The sequence below is a fragment of the Hetaerina americana genome, unplaced genomic scaffold (genome assembly GCF_022747635.1).
Source record: "Hetaerina americana unplaced genomic scaffold, ioHetAmer1.1.p SCAF_30, whole genome shotgun sequence".
Taxonomy (NCBI): domain Eukaryota; kingdom Metazoa; phylum Arthropoda; class Insecta; order Odonata; family Calopterygidae; genus Hetaerina; species Hetaerina americana.
The window spans coordinates 5,806,822-5,813,157 of record NW_027286875.1 but is presented as its reverse complement, the minus strand read 5'-3'; positions in this window follow the sequence as shown (position 1 = coordinate 5,813,157).

Here is a 6,336-nt window from a genome sequence, read left to right as displayed (position 1 = left end):
TGAAATCATGTATATATATATGTGGGGGTGTGTTAATGTATATGTGTGTGTGTAACGGTTGGTGTGTCATATTTCAATTAAAGTGTTTTTGAATTTACAGTGTGGAAAATATTTCCCATGTTATGTCCAAAAATGAAGGGAAAATGGTTTAACTACATATATACTAATGGCACTACCGGTATAGTAACTATACCGAGTAGCGTGCATCTATTCTTTAGTATTGCTAAGAAAAAAACGTAAAATAACGTGAACTTATCGACAGATTTAAAAACCTACTCAAAGGTGAATAGGGTGGATAAAACATTTTACCAAATCAAATAATCAACCCATTTCATAATGGTGTTATAATAAATAAACCCATGAGGCAATAATTATGCGTCATACTTTTTTGCACAGTCTCCTTGCACGGTGGCTCTTCTTTCATACATTTACGGCGGTGTCAGCTTTGACCCCACACTCCAGGGTTCGCTAATCGACGAATTTGAACTGACGTTTGACTACGATGACTGACGTTGCATTATTAAATGCCATAAACGTTTCTTTTCCTTTCTTGCTTTTTGCTTCAATCACCCCCTCCACTAACCACATTCTCCTATTCCCTCGACCCTCACGCTAATTTCCCACCTGCTCTTCCAGACTGCCTTCCTTCCTTCCTCACCTCATCCTCCGAGCCTCCTCCTCAACCCACCCTCGACCCACTTCTCCGCGACACTTATGCCCCCATCTACCTCCCGAGCCCCTCTCTCTCCTTCCACAAACCCCTCTATCCCCCTCGGTTACGCCCACGCGCGAGAGGCGCAGTGTCTCTCTCTCTCTCCTCCCTTCGGCCTAATCCACCGAAAACTTCTCATCCTCTTATGCCTTTTGTCCCGGGGAGAGAGAGAGAGAGGGAGAGAGCATGGAGTTTTGGGGAGGCGAGAGGGGGGCGGAGGAAGGAGGAGGGGCAGGAGTGAGGCAGGCGACGCCGGAGACGAAGTCGCGCCGCCATGGGCGCCCCCTCCCGCCCAACCCTTCCCACTTTCCGTTCCCTTCCAGCCCCTTTTGCATATCCGTACTTCTATTCCCACAACCACCGCCGACGCTTGGTGCTTTAACCACTGCCGCCAAACCATAAGAGGGAAGAAAAGAGGGGAAGGCGGAGGGGGAAGAAAAGGAGGGACTGAAGCTCGAAGGTTTTCAGCGAAAGAGAGAGAGAGAGAGGTAGGTTAAAATGGGGGTGAGAGAGAGAGAGAGACAGTCTGAGGGGTTTGAGAGAGAGGTGAGGGGGGGTCTGAAAAAGGATTTTGATGGGTACTCAATTACTGGTGAGACGCGCGGTCTACCTCCAAGGGTGGAAGAGAGCGAGAGAGACACGAGCGAAGGGAATGACGAAGAAAGAGGAGGAAGAGAGGACGAGAGGAGAGAAAGGAGAGCACGAGGTAGGAAGGGGTTGGGGTGGTGAGGTGTTGGCAAAACGTTTGGTGTCGAGGCTGAGCTCACTTTGGCGTTAAGGCAAATTCATAATCGTGCATGCATGGTGTGGGTGCGTGTGTGTATGTGCTCATGGCTAAAGACTTGTACACAGAAGAGGCCACGGCAGCGCGGGCCCATTCAGGCTGTCGCGGTGTCGCGGCGGAAAAACCTTTAAACGCTCGAGCGGCAGGAAGTAGGAGTGGGTGGTTGAAGTGGAACTGACGTCGGTTTTCTTTTTATCGCGATCGCGCGTATTTGTATTGCACCGTTTGGATTTTTTTTATTATTTCACCTCTCTCTTTCATTTGGGCAGGAAAATGTCGAGTGAACACTCAAACTCTCCCTCTATCCCTCACTCCGACCCACCCTCCCACCGAAACCCCCTCCACTACCCTGCAGCTGTCTCCTTCCTCCTGGATTCCGTGCGCGGCCATTTAAGAGACAAAGAAGGTCGGCGGAAAGGAATGAGCGATTAATATAAGGTAGTGGTAGAAGAGCCGTTGTTTGTGACGTGATGGTGGAGCACCGCCTGTCGACGACTTTCATTCGAATGGAAGGGATGGAATAAATTAAGTAGAGCTTGCTGCGATAAACGTTTGTTGACACGAAGAAGTTTTGATAAGTCACATCATTAACGGAAATTAATTAATGTTCTACGCAGGTTGGGAGGTGGCAAAAATCACCGATTGTTCAGTTTTTATAATTTTCCATTATCACTAGAACTAGGACGCTTTATTTAGAAAAGTAAACGGTGACACTTCCTAAAATTACTTTGAGCGGAACGTTATTAATCATACGAAATTGCCTTTGGAAAGGCCATTCCCTCCTTCTCCAGCAAGTTCCCTGCAGGAAAAAAGAATATTTTACCTGCTTACTCCCTATAAAATAATATTTAATAAACTGATAAATTCGGTTATTAGTAAAAAACATTGAGATTACTATTTACTTTATGGCGTTTACATAAAATAGTTTTATCAAAGATTGAAATATAGTATGAAAGAGAGATTGATTACGTTTCCTAAGCAGAGTGCTAACCATTTAGTTGTATTTAGGATTAAATATCTATCCTCCAAATCGGTTACATAAATTATAGAAATCAAGGCATACGCGCGACGACATGGTTCCAAAGACAAATAATAATTAATTCACCCAACAACAGGGTTTGTATGCCTTTGAGAAAATTGATTTTAAGTGTTCTTGAAATTCAAGGTGAAACATCGTAAACGTCGTTGCTTTATGGTAAAATGTAACGATCACAGCAAAGAGTGAAATTAAACTCTTTTTTACATAAATACTAATAACACTGATGCAACACTAATATATGTCTAGTAAATAGTTTTAATGACGTCCATCCTAATCTTTAAATTGTATTGATGTTGTGGATTTTAAAATAAAATTATTAAAACGTATGAATCAAATGTTATATGCTCTAAAATGAACTTTAATACAAATAGTTAACTTAAATCTCCACTCTTAACTGGTTTATTTCAGACGAGGTATTATTATAAATTCTTACTATAACATGTATGCATGTGTAAAAATTTGATTACGAAATGTATACATCTCTGAAAATTAAAATATTAAGTAGTACCTAATACATGAAGAAAATGAAAAATATAATACATTTCATTTCGGCGTTTTGATTGATATAACTTTTATATTGTACCCAAAAGAAAGCATTCCCTAAATAATAATCAGAACTAGCCAGACGGTCAGTTTTTATTTCATTAGGATCGTCATCATAACTTTCTCGAACACTAACGTTTTTCAGCCAATAAAATACATTTGTATTTATAGCGCAAAACATTTGCTTATAATGTTATCGATGAGTGCCTATTTTTTCCCCACCGTCATAGATGTAAGATCGTACACTGGAGGTGATTATGTTTCTTCTCGGTTGAATTTCATCACCGTACCCCCTCCCAAAACTCCCTCCACCGCATATGTATATTTTATTTGTACACCCGCGCGCACACGCTCTCCCTCTTTTCCCATTTGCCCCACAACAACCGCCTTCAAAACCCCGCCCCTCTGTCACCCGCGCCCCTCCTCCCACCCTCCGATCTCCACTTGGGTCCTCCTCCTCGTTTCCCAGAGTCGCGGGCGCATACTTCATCACCACGGTTGGCCCAAGACATTGTTCCCCGCAGGAGCGGCACGGGGCGCGCGCGAGGGACGGGGAGGGGCAGGCGGACGAGAGGAGAGGCGGGGGAAAGGGAAGGGTGAGACACCACGAGCTTCTGGGCACTCGCCCCTCCTCAATTTCCAGTCCCTCCTTTTTCAACTCTCCCATCTTTCGCATCCGAACCTTTTCCGCCATTATCCGCAAAACCCTCCTCTCTCTCTCTCTCTCTCCCAACCTTTTACCGAATTCCCTTAAAAAACCGTACTCGGACGGGAGACGGAAAAGTGGGGGTGAAATGGGGGGATGGGAATGAAGGAACGCCAACTCCTCTCCTCATAGGAGATGGCCTTTCCATCCATTCCCCGTCCTTCTTGGGGCGGGGTATGTTTATGCGTTCACCTCACCTCTCTCTCCCTCCTTCTAACTCTGCCTTTTTCTCTCTCTCTCCCTCCTTCTCTCTCAACTTTCTTCTCTCTCCTCCCCACACACGTCCTTCCCTTTCCTCTCTTCAATCTCGCCCCTCTTCATCCTCCACTAATTTACAGGCTGGCACGGCTCCCAACTTCCCCCGTCCCTTCTTTCCTTCCGTCCTGCCCGACAACGGGCCCGGCAGTGCACACTCCCACGACTCCGCTCCTTGCCCCTCCTCATTTTTATATATTTCGCTTTCCTCTCCTCCTCCTTTCCTCCTCCACCCTGCTCCCTTCTTCTAACGGCGCGGATAAAGGCGGAGCTTGAATATATCATCGGCAGGAAGAACGCTCTGGGGGATATAAATCGTCCCGTGGCATTCGGCACCAAAGAGGGAATAAAAGGGAACGAAGGAGGAAATATGGATGTTGGGAGGGGGTGGCGGTGGGTGAGGTTTTCGGGGAGGATGTAAGGGGAGGGCTGAAGAAAGGGAGTTAGGAAAAGAGTGAGGGCCTCAAGCGAGGAAGGAGGCGTCCGGGTGGGAAGAGAGTAGGCTTTTTGACGGACGTACAAGACATTCCGGGCAAAACTGAGGTCATTATACCCTTGCTTCACAACTCCAAAGAGTCGGGCTAAAAAGCTGTAACGAGTAGGGTGAAATACTTGGGATTCGGGGAAACATTGTTTGACCTTTGCCTCAAACAAAGGAATTCATCATATAACACCGAAATCATGTCTTAATTTGAGCTGTATTTCGTAAGGGCTACTGAAGAAAATTAAAATGTATTGCTCAGGGCTAATTTAGAAAGGGAAAAAGTCAAAAAAGACAGTGGGAAGGCCAAATATTAGGGAAGCTAATAGAGAACAATGAGCTTCATTAAATTTATTTAAACAAAAAATCATTTAGGAAAAATATTATATGTTGCAAAAAATTAATTTGATTCATATGGCCATTAGCATGTAACGTGAAGTAAATAGTTTACCGAAGCCTATTGGAATGAGCAGCTGAAAGGAATACCATTAGTGGAATAACATGGGTGTACTGAGATTGAGAGACATCACTGCAAGAAATTAAAAGAGATTGGCGGACGATGTACCACTTGATATACATCTAGGATGATACAGACGAATCATAAAATTGTTAGTTCATGTTGGTGATGATGAGACAGCTTAAACATATGAATTATTCAGCCATATATGCATATGCAGTACATAAAAAAGCTAAAACACCTAAGAAATTAACTGCCAACCTCGCAAAAACATCCCCATGAACCATTCGCTTTATCTTTATTGATAAATAATAAATAACCTCTGGCCGATTCCCTAACTAATCATAGAGAGAAAAACAGCCGACACAAAGGAACTATAAAATATAGGAAGAAGTAGATTAGATATTCAATAGTGATATGCTGGGTGTTGCTGTGAGGAAAAATATGTTCTGTTGAATAAGATTTGGCAGAAAGATGCAAGCACGATTATAAGATTTATTTATTCCGAAAACTTTCAACTAATCAGGCCCAGCGGTGCCTCTGCGATGTTTGCAAATGCTTAACCTCCCCCGCCTCGGCAGAAATATAAATGACGACATATGAGAGCGCTAGGAGGCTACCTGACTGCCCGAGAGCCTGATAGAGGCGTAGGGAGGAAAGGTATGGGGAGAAGAGGGTGGGGGGATCAGGCAGGATAGGGCGTGGCGGTGGTGTGGGTGGGCGGAGAGGGAGTGCTACATAACATCCGGCCGTTGAGATCGGAGTAGAGCCGCGGTGGTAGAAAGCCATCGGGAATGAGAGGGGGCGGTTTGGTATGGGGGGGTTGGTGAGAGGAGAGCTGAGGAGGAGAAGGAAGTGGGTGGGAGATGGCCCGCCAGGGGTTTTGATCTACTACTGCCTTGGGAAACGGAAGCTTTTGACGTGGGCGTGTTGGAGTGTTGAGGGGTGGTGTGTTTGTGGGTGTGTGAGACGGGGGCTAGAAGGGAAGTCGAGTGGGTCTAGGGCATGCGAAGTGAGGGGAATTGAAGTTGGACGCCGTGGATAAGCGGCGGTAGGGTGGGAATGAGAATGGCGGATAGGAAGTGAGTGGCGAGGGAAAGGGGTGGGGGAAGGAGGGAGGGAGAGAGAGGGAAGAAGGGGGAGGGGTGGTGGAGTAGGAAGGGGTTAGAGGGGAGACGGTTGTAAACTACCTCTTTGAGCGGGTTCGAAAAGCACTTGTGGGAATATTTGGCATTCCATCTCTTTCTCTCCCGCCCACCCTTCTCCTCTTTCTATCCATTTCCTTTTCCTCCTCCATCCCCCTTCTCCAATTCCTTCTCCTTCTCTTCTTTGCCTCTCTTCGCTTATATATATATATAT